Source organism: Eutrigla gurnardus (assembly GCF_963514095.1).
Source record: "Eutrigla gurnardus genome assembly, chromosome: 17".
Taxonomy (NCBI): domain Eukaryota; kingdom Metazoa; phylum Chordata; class Actinopteri; order Perciformes; family Triglidae; genus Eutrigla; species Eutrigla gurnardus.
The window spans coordinates 17,431,292-17,450,704 of NC_139928.1; the positions used below are offsets into that span (position 1 = coordinate 17,431,292).

A 19,413-nucleotide genomic window follows, 5' to 3' on the forward strand; every position below is an offset into this window, starting at 1 on the left:
AGGTATTACCAAGTACCTAAGCACCCTTTTGAATCTAAAGTTGGCATAGCAACGAAGAAGACCACAGTTCAGTAGTCAAGATGTCTTTGAACATTGAGAGGGAGAGTGGCTGTTATTTCAGACTCAGTAGTATGCAGCAGGCGTACATGAAAACCATCATCAGCACATTTATCCTAATCTATAATGTAATATCAACATCTGTAGCGACATATGGTGAGCTGCGTTACCGCCTCATTATTAAAGGATTTTGCTGACATTGAAAAAACCCCTCTCTCTTACCCTCCTGCCCACACACACACACACACACACACACACACACACACACACACACACACACACACACACACACACACACACTGAGTTCCAGGCTCTCTTGCTGTGTTCCCAAAACCGACAGCCTTGAGGCAATGAGTCTGACAACCACAAGACTTTCTTTTTCAGCACCTTGAAGAGCTTCTAGTGCAAAGACCTTTGAAAAGTGTTCCCTCCTTCAGTCTCTTAGTTTTCTTTGACTTTTGTTTTTTGCTTTGATTTTTAATAATTCAGGAGCCTTGTAAAGTCCATGAAAAAGAATCTGCGTGACAATCTAGTAGGCGGACTCCTTCATGTAACCATGTCTCCTATTCTGAAGCAATGCTGGCATGGAGACTTTAATGTGATACCCACTGCTACATAAATACTCGGCCACATGGACATCAATAACTGGGCACATGGACGCAAAGAGTAGACGCCTTCGCAGTGTGACTCATGCTGTAGGCCTTGTAAAACCTGTAATCTTACTGACTCATGCTCTGACAAGGAGGCTTTGGACTCTGACACAGAGAAGTGCTGATGTACCAAAATGAAAGGGGTGATTTTGAAAAATGTTTCACAGTCACACAGAAAGACAAGCGTGGAAACAAACATGTCGATACGTCTGCTGAAGTGTTTTTTTGGCATGACTGGAACAGAAATAGAAGGTAACATAAACCTGCTTTTCAATGTCACTACAGTTTGGATAGCAAAAACTCTTAGAGGCTTGAAAGTGAGACATTGGCGACTTGGCTGGAGTGCAGGGAAGCATTGCAGGACCATAAGAGATCCTTTACTAAACACTTAACTTTATTATTCTTTGGGTTAACACTGCCGGGTGCCCAAAGCATTGGATCTGCGGTTCGCTGATAACATAGAGGCATTTCGAGAAGATTAGAGTGGGAGAGGCCAAGGGTGGTGGAGAGTCACTGAGAAAGGCTGAGGTGGGAGGCGATGAGAGAAAATAATCAGCGGAGGAGGGTGAAGAGAAACAAGGAAGAGAGCCAACTTGAAAGAGAAAAAGAGAAAAAAAAATTCAAGTCAGGCAAAAGAGAAGAAAAGGGAGAGAGAAAGGAGTACATGAAGTGCAAATAAATGAATACTCCGGGCCATACACAGAGGGATCAGTGTGCCTTAGTGAGCAGTCAGTCAGTCAGAGAGAGACTCTGTGGACAAAGTTGGCACTATGATCACACACTGAACACATAAGTCCTGTAATCACAGCCTAGTTGGACAGACTAATGGGCCTTTGGGGGCACGATGGGAGGAGAGAGAGTGAGAAATACATAGAGACTGATAAGAGCAAGAGAAAAAAAGTTAAGAAAAGAAAACCAAAGCAGGGAAAGCAAGGGTCAACCAGAGACCGGGGGGGTTAGAGATGTGACAAAGAAACAAAGAGCTCTCCATCTCTGCTGCCCATGATCTGACTAATATCGGACACAAGAGCTACTAAACACTAATTTCAAAGGTTGTTTCATAAATAATTGCCCGTCATTATAGGGACAATGTGGATCTATGAGCCAATTTTTCTGTGTTTTTTTGTGTGTGTGTGTGTGTGTTTGGCCTCAGCCCTATTTAGGACGAACGACCGACTTTCATCACTAATGGATAAAACACAGTACCGGCCAGATGGGAGATGACGAGTAACATGGAGAGCTTATGTAAGGAGACAAGTACAGAGGTTTGGTCAGTGGCCCTCAGCGTCTGAACCCGCTCTGCATTGTGATTGGCTGTCAGGGCAACTGGTGTCGCAGGAAAACTGAGAAAGTCTGTGTAGGGCAGGCGCAACGTGAGGATGGACTGCTCAAACAAACACAGGACTTTCACCCAGGAGACCGCCATTTGTGTCGTTCGTGTTGATTTAGTAATAAGCCTATTATTTTACATGAATTACATATTTTCGTTATGGTTATTTTCCCTGCTAGTGTGTAACTCCTGAACTCAGTAAAGGCAGCCGTCTCAGCTCACGTATATATATATATATATATATATATATATATATATATATATATATATATATATATATACTGTGTCCCGCACAAGTATATTCTTACAAACACAGACGGTTTAAATCCTTCCCAGTGAAAAGGGCTCATTTCATAATTCGTCTCGGGTATGTTCTATAGCTTCAAGGCAGGATTAACTCTGGCTGTCCTCGCCGTGATCTGCAGGCTACTCATCAGCCAGCCTACGCCGAGGCAGCCCAGAAGGGCTTAGGAAGCTCAACCTGCCCGAAGAGAAAACACCAAGACGGGGATAAACACGGGCCGCTGAAACTCCACCGGGACGACTATTGTCCTGCATTATCCTTCTTTATACGACAGGAGAGTGGGGGGAGAAACCGACGCTATACAGCCTGAAGACTAGATGGAGGCAGTGAGACGGGAAATATAAGATGTAACAGAGACTTGGAGCCTTGGGACTGCAGTCACAGACTCAAAGACTTGACTTTGACTTCTGTGAAATGTGTTAAATATGAGACTTGACTTCCTAAAGACTTGCAAACATTCAAAAAATCCCAGAATAATAACAAATTACTGAGTCTGTAACAGACATGCTTTGTGTTGTCATTCACGTATCAATACAATGCAAAAAAGGGACTTTAATGTGGAAAATCATATTAAGAAAGATTTAATAAGAACGCGTCTTTAAGACCTGAATATTGACTTTCATATGACATGACTTGGTTTTACCCTCAAACACTTTGGACTTGATGTAAATTTGCCTCAAGGACTTGAAACTTGTCACTTCCTTTCACAGACTTGATTTTAACTAACTGTGCCTCGCCTGGAAAGTAGGCGAGATGAGGCCGCAACAGCAGGAGGCGGAGCCTAAAAGCTGCGGTCCAATCGGACAGTTTCCAGCAGCCTTCGAAGACTTTACAGGAAGTCAAATAGTTACATCCTGTTAGATCCAGTCAGTGAGGATACCTGTAGATTTGGACCACCTTCAGATAGTTTGCAGATATGTTGTAATTACTGGTTTTGATACGTTTTGATAATAACCTTGATTATTATTATTATTACAACAAATTAAACATTTATTTTACAACATGAGACTAACAGCCTACAAAATTGCATTTTCTACCAAATGTGGTGTTTTATTGTCACATTTAGGAGCCAATCAGCACTTTGATCAGGCGACAGCCAGCATATCCATCACTCCCTGGGATTTGCAGTCTGTGGAGAGCAACTACGGCGCCTGGCTCCAAAAACTGTGACTCAATCTTGTGATGTTATCTGTCGCCATGAGTGCATGTGTATATATAGCAGCTAAAAACCCTGATGGACGGGTATCCAAGAGCCAAACAAGAAGGACCGTTTGTACACCTGTAACGGGGAGTTTTTGCAGGGCGAAGTCTGAAGAAGCAGCATCCCTCCTGGGGGGATCCACACTTCCTCCACTGAGCTGAAGTGTGGGAGCAGAAGAACCCTCGAGGCCGGCTGGGATTTACAGTCTAGCTGGAGGACACTAGAGCAGGGTGGGAACATGGGACCTGAATTGCAGCACTTCATGTGAGAAATGATCTCCCCTGTTTGCTGCGCCACCCTGCTGCCCAAAGACGTGGGAGGGGAGATAATAAAGTAGGACAGAAGCAATACAGTAATGCTTCTGCAGGACGGATAAAAAGAGGATAAATGGACGAGGATATGAAGTGTCACATAAAAACACAAACAGGCACATAAAAGATAAACGCTGTGTATAAACGGACACACACACAAATCAGGCGCGCACACCAAAGACAAATGGTGTCAGGGAACTCTTTGTCCCTAACACACACACACACACACACACGCACACACACACACACACTGTTCCATAATAGCAGTTCTAACAGCCGAGCACATTAATTCAAACGGGGCTCTCCTTTTAACGGCGTCATTAAACTTTCAACTTGGCTGGCGTGGACTGTAAAGAGACTGGACTGCCGGCTTTTTTCAAGACCGCCACGTAATGACTTACATGATGCAAGACAATGGGGCACATATGTCACTTATCTGTGCTAAAACAAGCTGTCAAGCACTATAGGCTATAATACAGTATAGAAAGCTACTGCTTGTTATAATTCAAATTATGGATTCATCTTTGGCTTTAATTGAAAATATATAGTCTATTTAAATTGACCATTAACAATGACATACATGTAGCGAGAAGCAGCACTAGCCTATGCAGCATTGTACATGTGACAGTGTCCTTCTGTCGTTGAGATTTCGGTTTGATTTCAGACGCTTTGAAGAGAAGAAATGTGCCGTTTATTTCAGTGTTGTTATTGTGTTGGTGGCCAAGTTCCATTTTTTTCTGAAGTGTGTCATAAAACATAACAAAACCAGTAATTTCGACTCTCCAGTGGGTTTGAAAAGCATGTTTCCTGTTGAAAAGAAAGAAAATCACCAAACACACACCGTTTATCACAGCCAGAGACTTTCCTCATGTTTGACGCTTCAGTCAGAAAAAAACAACCACATCCGAGCTTCAAATAGGGAAGATTCATCAAAACGACATTAAATTAAAAGAAATGAGATCCTATTAAAACATTCAAGTGTGCAACTGCAACCATGAATTAAATATTCCACTTGCCTTTTTTATGATTTGTGCCTTCCTGTTGTATTTCTGCATACTTAAGGCCATGATTGCCCTGCAGGACCGTATATGCATAAAAACATTCAGCCTTGATGAGCAAAACATGACAGAAGCTAAAAAAAAAAGGCTCTGAAACTGCTGCTCCGATCAATGGAAAGGGCTTTTCAGTTCACTTGTGTGTAAGGAGGTATACTGTGGGCTGATGATATGCATAAAAGGAGCTAATCCTCTCGCAGCTTTATATATGATTAAATCCTGAAATCCATTGCGTGCGGTAGAAACCAGTGTACAGATTTAGACAGCAGCTGTTTGATGGTCATACTTCATCGTTTTTACTTTGAAAATGAAGATTTTTTTGTGTCTTGTTTCTAACAAAAAAAGGGAAGGCTGCAATAACTGGGAAGTGCATTAAAGCAGGCAATGTTTCAACATCAGCAATGACAGTAAAGAATGAATTTCCACAGAAAAAAAAAATCAATGTGAAGAAGCTAAAGGAAGCCATGGAAGCAAAGGCAACAGGTGCTCTAATAAAATCTTAGTTGCCGTCACTGTAGCACCTTGACGACGGCGGCAATCAACCCAAGTGGCGAGGTGCATCACATACATGATGTCCCGCTAACGTCCCCATCATTCCTCTTCCTCATCTCCCCCTCCTGTAATTCCCCTGCTCTTCCTCCCTCCCCCCCCCCCCCCTCCTCTCTACCTCTCTCACAGTGCCGCTCATGAATCTGAATGACCACCTGTTAAGACAAATCGCTTCCAGGAGGGATAAAGCCAGCGTGTGTACGCACGTTTGTGTGCGCTCGAGGGAACCAAAGAAAAGAGTCATTGAGTCAGTCGGAGAGACTGCGAAAGCAAAAGAGTGTGTGTTTAAGGAGGGGGAAAGAAAAAAAAAAGACACATTTAGGTAGAGTGTGGTGAGGAAAAAAGCGATGCTGTTAAAGTCATTCCTGCTGCTGAATAAATACACACCCGCAGGGCGGTTTTGTTACAGCATGTTGTTCACAAGATTCCCAGGAAAAGGGATGAGAATGATAGAAGAAGCAGGAACTAAAAGCAGGTGGAATGAAAGATGGAGGATAGAGAGAAGGAGCCCGCAGGCCAGAAGGAACTTATTTTCATTTGTAGGGTCTTGTAAAAGCTTGTAATTGGTTGTCTGGATTGATATAGTGAGAGCGGCGAGAGCGCTGTCAGGTCTTATTGTTACGACAGAGTGGCTCCTCGCCACAGACCCGAGAACAGCGCTTTTACTGGAAACTACGGCTGAAACTTCTACACAGAAACACTCGGACTTATAAAAAATTAAAAAGGCAGATTTGGAAAAGAGACCGGGGCGATATATTAACGTCAGATTCAACTCGGAAAGCAACCGCACTTCTCGACGAATGTGTCAGCTTGCATTTAGGACACAGAAATCCCTAAAAATACCTTCTTCTCTTCCGTGACTGTCGGCTGGAGAGCCACTTTAACCCTGGCTTTTCTTTTTTTGCAGAGGGCTGAGCCGTTTAAAAGGAACGAGCGGACCATGCAAGGAGAACCTATTTAAAGGGAGGACGGAGTCGTGAGCGGAGGGGACAAACGCAGAAACCACTTCAGGAACAGTCACGGCACTGAAAGCAAAGTGCTGGAAATAAAACACTGGAATACTTGGTGGCAGAAATCAAGCAGGTGAAAGGGACTGGTGGATAAAAATAAATAAAAACAGAAGAGATGGACGAGAGTGAGAGGAGGAAAGATGACGAAAGAGACGGTTAAATATAGACGAGGTGTTTCCACCATGCTGGGATGACTCAGCTACCGAAATCTATGACCAGGAAACAGTTTTTGGGTGTATTTACAGTTAATGTGAGGAACATTTAACTGGTTATGAAACAGTTTCATTTGAATATTGATGCCTCTTTATGACCTGCATAAGTAAACAAGACAATAAACACTGATACCAGCCTGCTGGAGGCCCTCTAAGCACACTGTCAGACACAACTACATTAACATTTGACGTTTTCTGAAGGAAGTCTGGTCCTCGGAAACCACTTTTGTCCGCAGGGACCGTCAATATCAAAAAACAAAACGAAAGTTCCTCGTCGTAGCATTAAATAACAAAGAACAAGAGGAACTGACAGTTCATTTATGTCTTTGCATTTTTATAGAGGAACTCCGATGGGGCTTCATTCACGGATACCTGTCCCTGAATGATATCCAACATAGCATGAAACCACTCGCTGCAGCACTCAGAGTGATTTGAAAGAGACGTCGCTGCAGTATATATTGAGTTTCGTGCTTTGTGCAGTGAATTCATCTGCTCTCGCCTCGCAAAGAAGGCCTGATGGTCTACAATGGAGTCTTAATGCTGGATCCCAGTCCTACAGACCGCCGCATCAATGAAAAGGTCACAAAGGTCAACCTTTCTGCCTTAAAGTAAATCATTACATATCTTTTTTTCTCTAAATTAAATGTATATTAGTGACAAAACTCTTTATTCCATAAGACAAGGCCAATAAAAAGAAGCATTGGTAAATAGACCTAATATAACATAATTACTGCAACACTGGAACTTTAAAAAGAGGCAACCGTTTCCAGCGTATTTGAAGCAACAACATTCATCTCCTCTGGCTCTTATTCATCCACGTATCCATATGTCATGGTGTGCATTAAGGCAATCTGCAGTGAGTGTGCATATGTTTGGTGCTCAGTGAGGCGGCTTTGAATGTGCTTGCGTAACAGAAGTTCTCACAGAGTTCACGGCCACACATGTTGGAGCGTACGAAGGATGCATCTTCAGATAGGCACGGGCCGAGGATGGAAGCGAGCTGAAGAGGAAACTCCGGTGGGATTTGTATGTTGGAACCCATGGATGGCTGCATCGGTACAGTATGGAGTGTTACGTCATTAACCACAACAAATGTTGCTTTTTAAATTATAAAATAAATAATAAAAAAATCACACTTTTTTGCCCTTGGATCAAAAAAGTTGTGAAAAAGAAAATGGGGAAAATTAATGAGAGAGAAGCAAAGGATCCCTCTTTCAATGACACTCGCACACAAACATGTAATTATATTCCCGTGTCGACGAGCTCCAACGTTAACCTTTCTGTGTGCAGGAGACCGTTCCAAATGTCGTGTCACACGCGACATCCGCCTCCGCGCAAACACACCAACACCGTCGTGTGGTTTCGTGCTCTTCCACATGGTTCATATAAGCTGCAAAAAAATATCTAAAAAAGTGCACTTGCATCAGCGTACGCCACGCATGATTGGGCTCAATACTGAATGCCAGCGTTTATTGGATACACATGCATGTGTGCTGCCTGTCGGTGCGTTTAAATCCCCCCACGTAGAATCCGAGCCTTTAATCTGGGAATGCCTCACTCGCAAGCCTTTCAGAGGCCTATTAAATAATAGAAGTCTGTATCTTTGCACTGTGCCACTTCTGCCTCCACCGCCCCCCCCCCCCCCCCCCTTCAGTCCCTTCTCGGTCCAGGCAGCCAGCCGACTGCATTATTTAACCAGACACTCATTCAGGCCACTATCTTGAATAGAGCCTGCCGGGGGAAACATGGTAGAACAGGGAGGGAAGAGAAAGCAAGGTGGAGAGCGTGACAAAGAGAAGGGAAACATGCTGTTTGTCATCGTCTCCTGTCAGGATCATCCCTTACAAACATCTTACTCTCTAACCAGGGTTCAAGGTTCATGTTGATTTCTTTAAACTTTCATCTTTAAAACTAAGTTTTGAGGCGGGACCACTCACTACTTCCATCATCAGCCTGCCTTCACCGTTTCTCCTCCTTCCCGCCCTCCTCTTCCTCTATTTACCTCTCCTTTACTGCTTGTATTCATAGCAGAGCGAATGGAGTCGAGGGCAGAGCGGTTACGTAAGTCCAGAAGGTTTTTTTTTTTTTCGCTGACTTTGTTTTCCCTCTGGTTCAATTTGAGAACCACTTTAGGTTTAAATTAGGTCGTCTTCTTCTACATTCACCTCATCTCTTTCAGCCCCTCCCTCCTCTTCTTTTATCCACTGAAAGAAGAAGAAGAAGAAGAAGAAGAAGAAGAAGAAGAAGAAGTACCTGCAGTGTGGGAAACCACATGCACATACAACCACAAACACAACAGCGTGTGCACCCGATATCGTTTGATGCATATACAGTAGCCTAGATGTGAAACGTATCTTAGTTTTATTGTTTTCCTCTAAGGTCACTTTTCTTCCCAGAGTGCACTGCAAGGCACGCATCCTGCTGTGCTGACGGAAACAAAAACACACAATCCAGTCACTGAGAGGCAGACACACACACCGACAACATTATTTCACAGAAAATTAGCCTTCAAAAAACAAAAATGCCTTAAAAAAATGAAACCCCGGTGAGCCAGCGGTTCCCTAAATAAATACTGCAGAGGCACACATGCTTACTGAGCACTTCTAGTCCAAGGGGAACTTCCAAATGTTGTATTATTTCACAGATAAGCTCAAACTGTGTTCTGTCTATCGATGGATTGATCGCTGCTTACCAGGGGAACTTAAATTACAGCAAATTAGCATCCAATATCTATTTATTACAAACAAAAATATGTCTGTATGTTTTACTGAGTTTCATTCTCCAGATGAGCTCACTGTGTGCTGCATATAGAACTCCCTAGCAACCATGGAATGGTTGTACTGTTGGTTTCTATGTGAGCAAAATGTACGATAATGAGACTAAAAATAAGTTTGAAGAAAGCCCCAGCGTCTCTGAGCATCTGGAAAAGCTACATAAAACCTGTGTATTATTAATAATTTTTATTAATATATTCATTCAGGGTTTGGCCCCCAGGGAATTAGTTATTACCCCTCAAAACAAAACCAAAAAGTTCGGCAAAACACGATGCTGATGAAATAACTCAGACCCTGATTGGGCTGTTTGTCTCGACTTTGCCCGAATTTGAAATAATAAAACATTTTCCATGCTGCTCTGATTAATCACTGCAAAGTGAAGTCTTCAATCAATAACCTGCTGAGCTGATTTAGACAGAACAGGAAATATCGCTAGATATAAAAATAATAATAATAATCAACACTGGTTGCTTTCCATAAAGCACATTAAGCTCATACAAACATAACAATGTCTTCAGTTGATTAGACTTTTTAAGGAGTAAGGGTTCCTTCACAAAAACAAAAAAGTTTATGAAAAAAAACAATTTTTTTTATGAAAGCAGCATTAAAAATTATGCCTGGAGTCTAAATTTCTAATAGCATAATTTAAACCCATATTAAATCCACACATTTATTCTGGTCAAGGTTACTTATCTCTATTTACACGTGCAACACCGAGCAGCACTCGTTTCATAGCCGACACACCAAGACACGGACGCGTCTAATATTTCCCCTCAGTGTGACGGGCTGGTCTTGTTGCTGGGCGATCCATATGAAATCGCACCAATCAGCCAGCCTGGCTCGCCTCAGGAACCCTCCTCGGCCGTGATTGTTATCTGTGACTCCGCTCGCCTCCTTCCAGCTGAAGCACTTAGCGCCATGATTGACCGATTCCCCCGGGGGGCTGCAACCACAGGTACATATTTGCATGCATATCCACATATGTCATTACCTTGCTCTGAGGCTCGGATCTCGTCCCCCCCCTCCCCCCCATGGGCAGTGATATTGAATGCTTCTATAAGGGCGGGCCCACGGGCCCCTAATAGCCTCGCATCAACTCGTGATGGCCGTGACAGAAGTATGATGTTTTGAAAACGCAGCAGTCAAACTAGGTTAATACATATGCATTAGCCATCTGGTGAGAATGTCAGTCAGAGTGGATTATTTCACATTGGAGAATGAGATGATAACCTCCACTTTAAGCCCACTTAACTTTACGCATAAGCCCCCCCTTTTTTTTTAGGATGTGAGCTCCCTTGATGAAATGTTTCCGAGTACATAAAAACACATAAATGCATATAAGATTCTATGACAATCCATTCGGGAACGACTCTGATTGCTTAAATCTAATAGAGTCTTTCCTCCATTAGATTAGATCCGCAAAAACATTTTAAAAAAAAAGGCTTAGTCCATCCGATCACGAGGGCCATTCTAATGGACACATCATTATCCCTTCTCCCATGTCTGAATCCATCCAGCAACAAAAACATAACTCTATCCACATCCATTGTATTGGGTTGGCAGCAACAAATCTCAAAAGCAACATACGGCGTGTGTCACGATATCCACAGATGAAACCAAATGAATGGCTCGATACACGTGGGGATAAGGGACAATAATGGCTTTTTTGTGATTTAGGTGAACTAATCCTTTAAGCTTTATGACAGAGCAGATGATCCTTAATAAACCCTCGACACGTTACGATATCAGTTATATATCGATAGACGAGCCAGCTCTACCGTGTGAGGCCACATCCAGACAGCAGGGATGGTTTGTTCTTTGCTGAAGGCTTTGGGCCGGAGCTCTCCGGCTCTGGAGGTACATTAACAACTTCTGTGTAATTCACTGACAGAGCCCAGGAAATAAAGTCAGCACTCAGCCTGCTCCGGGGATCCTCGCTCCCTTCTCATCACCTTCCGTCTTTGTCTTTCCCCCCCGAAGCCGCCCCGCGTGTCTCATCGCTGCCCTCAGGCAAACACTCCCGCCCCACCTGTCCTCTATGATTCTCAGCCCTCTCTTCCTCCACTCCACCTTGAGCGACATCACTGCCTCGCCTCACCCGCCATCTATTCATCTGTACTTTTTTTTTTTTTACTACCTTTTTTCTATCATCCGAGTCATGTCAACGCCACGTCTGCAGCCCCTGTACAACCTTTTGCCCACCCCCCGAGGGCCCCGGCGCCCATTATCCACTGCATCGATCTCTGCTGCATCGATGAGCGATAGCGCCGACGGACCCGGAGGAGATAAAGGCAAAGGAAGAAAGGATGGACGGAGGGACAGATGAATGCGGAAAATGGGAGGTATGGAAGGGGGGAGTGGAGATGAAATGAGGTGAGTGATAGATAGCGAGGCGGACGGGAAGGAGAGAAGTAGGAAAAATAGGAGAGGTAAAGAGCGGAGGGGAGGGAGGGAGGGAGGGCATTGTGAGACCATTCGTCAATAGCCATGCGGTGCGACCTTGGGGATCGATGGGGCCGACAGCCGATCAGTCAATAGGCTCCATAACTAGCTGTGCCAGGCATGGATGGAGAGGAGGGAGGGGGGGGAGACGGCTTGGTCATAGCAGTCAATAGGCCTGCTGTGATACAAGTCCAGTACTAATGGCACAAAAACATTAATAAGGTTAATAGGAAACGATGCCATTAATTGGACCATAAACTAACATATGTTTACGTTCGAGATACAATCACTTTTTATTCTATAAAAAAAAAAGTCCCTGCCATTCAGACAATCCTTTCAAGATCTGCTTGTGCAGCTGGTGATGTTAAAGTGATATCAGATGGGAGCTCCTCAGCAGAAATCCAACCCGCCACCCCACAAGAGACCCGCTGCAGTCGATCTGATACAAGGACACAAAAAAAAGAAAAAGACAAAGAAAGAAATCTAGGGACGCAGACAGAGCTGGAAAATAAAGTACCAGAATCTGTAGAAATAGGAGCAAGTGATCCAACACACGCAAACACGGAGGACGACTCCTCTGGAAATCATGGTTATTAATCATCAAGCCAAGGCGGTGAATAAATAATGCAAGGCGGAGCGGCAGCGGCGGGACGCGGGCGCGTGGTTGGAATGCCGGATTGCGCCAAAACCAGCAGCAGCAGCAGTCGGTCAGTAATTAATGAAATCAAAGAGGCGCTCTAATGAGAGACAAAGAGCACTTCCCTCACTGATGACTCCCCCCTCGGGTAAACAGGAACCCGATAGGGCGGAATGCAGAAACAGGCACGCTCTTAAACACGTCTATGCGCACACACACACACACACACACACACACACACACACACACACACACACACACACACGCGCGAGCTGTAATCGGCGCACACAGGGGCATAGTCAACCACAGTTTAGGCACAAACGCACACACGAATTAAGGAAGCGGTTCCAGTCCTGTGAGAGAACACAGCTTACGCTCCTCATTTGTACCATGGGCCGCTAAGCGCCGCTACCCCGTCTTCCTCACCCTCTCTCCCCTTCCCTCACCCCCCCACCACCACCACCACCAGCCATTATCCCATTTTATTTTCTCCACAGCCAATTGTTTACTTGCTTATCGCCGGGTAGATAATAGAACAGAATTAATCTGCTAATTCCTCGTTTTTTTGGTTGTTTTTGAACGGACCAATTTGACTGTTTGTGTAAAGCGGACGGATGCAGGACTGTTCCTACAACTGACTGACTGACTGGGGGATTTAATTATCTGGGCTAATTAGTTGTTTTCCTCTAAGTGTTAGCCACAAGGCCGCCGCCGCCGCCACCGCTGCTGCTGCTACACTTCCTGGGTGCTAATGCATGTGGCGGCCATCGCTCTCACAGGAAAGGACGCGGCGGGGGAGAGGACGCGGCGGGAGACGGGGATGTCTCCTCTCAGCTTGACATTTTAAATGAGCGTGTCGTCCGTCGCAGCGGGGAGTCGCTGTGAGAGCAGGTATTCCTGTTCTGTTGATCGCTAGGTTGAGCATCGGAGTTCTTTCAGCTCTCCCATTAAATGACTGTGAATCTGTGACCATCACGTTATGGACATTCACTCATTCATACTTGATAACCTTCGGCCACACACACTCACTCACTGTGTATCAGCACGCAGGGGTTCATCAACAACTGTGTGTGTGTGTGTGTGTGTGTGTGTGTGTGTGTGTGTGTGTGTAGGGGGGGTGGATCTCAGCCAACGCCGTATTGGCAGAACAGGCGTGTAGTGAGCAAGAGGAGCAACATGTTGAGTGATAAAAGCTGCAGATGGGGCCGTAGGTAATTATAGTTCATCATAATATGACAGCCCAGCTCCCACTAATCATGCCATTAATAAACACACATACACACTTACACCATTACCCCACTAACAGCATTTTCATAATTAGCCCAGACTAATTGGGCTTGGATTAAAAAAAATAGAAATGTTATTTTTTCGGAAAAAAAAAATCTGTCATTCTGGGGTATTAAAAAGGAATAATGGTATATCAACACGAAGCCTAATGTTGCAGGTTCATGAAATGCTTTTACTCTCAGTATTCAGAGGTTGATTTTTGCCTTTTTGATCAATATTTGAGATAAATGGAAGCGGTCAATAAACTCTGATTAGCATGACAGCATTTTCATAGCTTTCTGCCCTGCAGTTGACTTACTGGCCCCTGAGGGTTAAAGGGGAAAGGTCATCTGTCTTGACCTCTAAAGTCCTCCCTGACACCTTGTATGAAACAATCAGAATGGCCAGCGCAGAGCTCAAAGGTCATGTCACGGGAGGTCTCGGCCTATCGAGCGAGAGAGGGGGGGTGTGGGGGTAGTAGACGTGGTCGAGCATAACAGGATCCAATCAGAGCACCCGGAGCGGCTTGTTGGGGGATTTGATCAAATGTTTGTACACCTCATTTTACAACCCGCAAGCCTTCAGGCATCCTGTTCCCTCATGTGCAAATCAGAGATGATGGATGGACCGAGGCGTTTGATCACGAGCTGCTTTCAGCAGCCTCACACAGATGGCTGTGAAGGGTTTTGATCCGGGGAGGAAACCTCAGGCGCCGTCGGATGTTCACGTGTGAGATTTTTAAAAGATGACAACACACGAGGACAACATAACCCAGAACGCCGTGAGGTTGAATCCCATTCAGCGTTTTTACTCTGTTGTGCTGCTCTTCTCAGACGCGACGTTCGGTGGGGGACGCTCTGCAATCTCATCACTTATGTGCGCATTTGCTGTTAAATTGCTATATAATAACCAGTGGGAACACATTTTGGCACCATTTACTGCACACGCTATTTACTGCACACGCCCATATCACAGCTTGCAGTCACCAGTGGGTTAAACTCGCCCCCGTTCTGGACTCCAGGGAGCAGTTAATGCCTGTGAAGGAGGTCCTTCATCTGCTACAGACAGCTTATGGCCATGTTATAGGTGACTAGAGCGGAAATAACGGATGGAGGGCGGGAGATATCAAGGAGGGGGGGGGGGTATAGGGGTGAGATGACAGAAGGTTGAGATGATGAGGGCAGAGCTGGGTCGTGATTCCATGACTGCTGGAGCCCTACAGAGGCAAGCAGGGCGGCACATGGCATCGCTAATAAAATCTGTGCATAGACGGCTGAAGTTCCAGGGTGGAAATATTGTAAATAAAAATATATATATATATTAAAAAAAAAGGTGTGTGGGAGAGAACTGAAGCTGATTAAAAAAGCTGAAGAAGGGTGGATGAGGAAGGACACACAGAGGATGAGTGACAGAGGAAGAGAGAGTGGAAGACAATGAGAAAGAGGAGAGAGGAAGCCTCATCTCCATACCCGGCGATAGCAGGTCGGGATTTGAATTTCGGGGGCCGGCATCTCACGGAGCGCCTATAAATAGGTGCCGGGGAGCAAACACCAGGCAATTCCACTGCAACGCCAAACACAATGCCTGATTGAGGGCAAATTAAAATGCAAATGCAACACTTCCATTTTTCCAGATTTCACCTGCGAGATAAGCGAAAGGACCTCTGTTTCTTTCATAAAGTGCCGGCGTGTGTGTGTGTGTGTGTGTGTGTGTGTGTGTGTGTGTTGATGCACAAGTGTGTGAATTTGTTTGTTTGTCAAGTTTGAAATGAGGGCGAGAGAGAGAACGAGACAGGAGGGAGACTAGAGGTGAGGTTGTATAAACAGATTAGATTCAGTATTGTCCTCTCGGTGCTGCATTTCAATTGTCGTGCCTTTCCTTCTGCCCTTGTCTGCCGGCAATTTCCACAGACCTTCAACAGGCTTCAGCCCTAATGAGCTTTATGAAAGAATAACAAAACACTTTTTTCAACAAAAAAAAAAAGGACATTAGAAAACTATTTAAAGCATTAAACGGATTAGAGCGGTTTTGGACATTTAAGTCCAAAAAAAAGGCACAACTTGATTCCTGGATCGCACTTAAAAGACGCGATCACAGGAAGGGAATTTGGAAGCATTATGAGCCACTTTGCCATTTTTACAAGCCCGCGTAAATCAGCTTATATGAGCACAGAGTGTTTAATGGCTGACAGATTTTGTCTGAGCCTGTTATAATTGTTGCAAAGCCACCGCTTCACCGCTTGAGTTCAAACCATTTTCCAAGTCACGGGGGTCACAAACATCCAACCACGGCGGTCACGTGGTTTCCCAATGTTGAGCATAAAGCGACGCCTGGAGACCGACGGTGACACGGTTTGAATCACGAGACAGGAAGACGGGGAGAGGACAGACAGGAACGACACACAGAGGATGACAGACAGGCAGATAGAGGAGGTAGGACTAAACCAAACAGCCTTTCCTCTGAGCCACTGTTTGACTAACTGAGCTGAATTTTTCATCAGCCTCCATTCTCAGGGGTGTGTGTGTGTGTGTGTGTGTGTGTGTGTGTAGCAAGTGTGCATCTGTAGGCCTGTCACACTTTGAGACTCTATGTGTTTGACTTCCATATACATGCTTCATTAGTTTTTTTTGTTTCTTGAGACATTTTCACTCTCCATAGTTAATCCAGTGTTTCCCATTCTGCAGTTTCACAATGAAGCAACACTATTTTGACACTTCTCAACAGGTCGAGCACAGTCGGCATGAGGTTTCAGACATCCTCACAATATGGAAAGAGAAAGACAAGGATTCAATTTGCAAGGACATGCTAATATATTCACAACCAACTTTGCCTCTCCGCTGTTGGGCATTTTCTGAGCTCTCGGGTGCTTTTTCGGTCCCAGAGCGGATTTGGTGGGAAATGAAGAGAATGACAAAAGAAAAGGAAAAAAAAGAAGAAGAAATCTAAGAGAAATCTCAGAATGGACGACGGGTAATGTGTGTGGGAGGTTATATTTAAAATCTTATTTTATAATGCTCATTTACCAGGAACTATTCATGTGTTAAATTACTTTAAGTGATTTTGCACGAGCGCGCATATTAAAGAAACGGACTTTGAGCCAACTTGGACAAATAAGTTTGAACCTTTAAGGAGCCGCTTCTCTCTGCGGCGACCCGTGAGACCGATGCTGGAAGAAAAAGTCCTCTCGGCAGTCGTCTTGGCCGGATGGATGGCGGTCGGTTCGTTAATTAACCGGAGTCTCGTGTGGTGAGTTGAGCGTCCTGCAAGGACACGAATAAAGGCTCCGCCGCGCCACATAAACAAACACAAAAGCATGTATGGAGGTTGAACGTTGCTGGAGACGCTCTTGGCTTCGGGACTGAACGTCGAGCCGGCGCGTGGAAAACAATTACATTCCACAAAGTGGCAACCGATTTACATTCACATGTAAATCCACACAGCCCGGGCCAATGAATAGGCTTCATTGAGTGCCTTAGTGGCATTTAGTGATTTAGTGGCAGGCTCCTTCACATGACCTTGCAGCAAAGTCCATTACTTTACCCCCCACGCCCCTCCCCCCCTTTCAAAGACACGCATACACACTCCAGACTTCTGAGAGGCAGGTAATTCGCCATTAACTCCAGCCACTCAATCCCTGAAACACTGCCAACTTCAATTGTGTGAGCAAGTTAGACGGAGTAAGAGAACGAGAGAAAGGGGACGGAGAGACAGATGGAAAGAGCAATTGAGTGAGAGAGAGTGAGAAAAAGAACGAGAGGGAGGGCGGCACTTTATTCCACCACTTCCTGTGCGAAAGCATCCCTTCCCATCTGCCCTGGAGGGAGCATCCCAGTCAGCTCCATACCGGTCGGACCATCTGACCACTAGAGCGTGACATCACCATGGAGATATACGCGTGTAGAGATTACACGCCTGCATGGATATTAAAGAATACACATACTGTATAATCCCCTACACATATACACGACAGCAACCGTAAATGCCTTCACAGAAACAAACAGCAACACGTGGTTTTTATGTGCAAATTCAAGTGCAAGAGTTGGATGTTTGGGGCTAAACAGCAGGTACATGGATGAGAACGCCACAAAGCCACACAACAGCAAACCTGCATCACCATCGCCCTCATAATAACCCTGGGTAAACCCGTTAAAATCAATTTATCCATGGAAGGTGTACCCAACACACACACACACACTGCTACGACACACTAACCACACACGGCAATGTGTGCGAGGGCAAACCAATTACACTACATAAACCAATTCTTGCTAAAACACAAACACACACACACAAACACACACACACATCATACACTCCGAGCTGTAATAAACGCAGCCTGCGTTTAGCTACAGGAAAGATGCTGAAAAGCCGTGTAATAATTTCAGAGCTTAAGCTGCGGAGGAAAAGAAAAGCTTTTCAATATTTTACATCAGTCGCTCCGTTTTTCTTATTATTGAATGTCATATTTATACTACAGGCCCAAAATTGAGTATGTATTTTTTTTTTTTGTTGGTTTGGCCCATTTTTCTCCTTCGCAAAACCCATTCTGATACGTGAACTATGTATCACATACTGATCCGATAGCAGCGCCACGAGCTGGCATTTTCTCTCTCTCAGATGTGAAAAAGATTGGCCCGCTCGTTAGCTACTTCATCATCTTGATGATGGAAGCATCGGACTTATATCGGATTCACCAATCCTACATTTTAGGCGAAATGGAAGGGATGTCCGATACTACCAGGGGTGTTGGAACAACTCTAAATGCAAGGCTGCTTACATACTGGTGAGATGGGGAGTAGGAAAGGTATTTACCTTTCTTAAAAGTTGTATGTTTTGGGCATTTCTGCATTGTTTGTTAGTGAGGTACAGACAAGAAAGGTAGGGGAGAGAGAATGTTAAAAAGGCACAAGCTCTTCTAGGACACCCAGAAAGGTAATTTTGCTGAATCACAGAAAGCAGAACAGAGAATGCTCCAGTTAGAGAGGGTGCTTAAGGGTGCTTAAGGGTGCCAGAATGTGGATAAGTCTTCCAGCTGAGCTGCACAATTTCTACCCCGCAATAGTTGGAGATGTAGTTTCACTTCTTTGTTTTGTTGCTTGTGCGGTGCTCTTCTGGTGCCACGAGTTGATTTGCATATTTCCTTAGCAAACAACGCCTCTGAGGTCTTACTGGAGTCCTGGTTCTGGCACCTGTGTTGCCAAACAAGCAGGATGCACTTGTTTTGCTGAATCTGTATATCGCCAGAAACACAATACTCCCCTCCCTTTGAGAATGATTGATGCTTTAGGGATGATTATGCCGTGTGCAGGTTCACAGCGGTGAGATTGGAGTTCAGTGAGTATTAACCTATTGTAGACGCGCCGCGGGGAGAAATGCCGTCGCTGTTTGCAATGTTGAATCACTGGCCGGCTCTCCGAAATGACTGATTAATCAAATGCCATGCTCTCTGAGTGGCTGGCTGGCTGACGGTGCAGGAGACCAAACGGCGACGGGCATCTGTCTAACTTGATTAGGAGACGGGATAGTTTTCTGATTGACTTCTGGCTAAACGACTTCCTGGCTGGCGGTGTCAGCGTCGGTGGCTCGGTCGCCACATTACCTGACCAAATGGCTGC

The 19,413-nt window shown here is 44.8% G+C and overlaps 1 protein-coding gene across 1 annotated transcript in view; it reads right to left on the reverse strand.

Annotated features, from left to right (window-relative positions):
* Nucleotides 1–19,413, reverse strand: part of epha10 (EPH receptor A10) — a 125,632-nt gene that overhangs the window by 95,071 nt on the left and 11,148 nt on the right. The window lies entirely within an intron of this gene.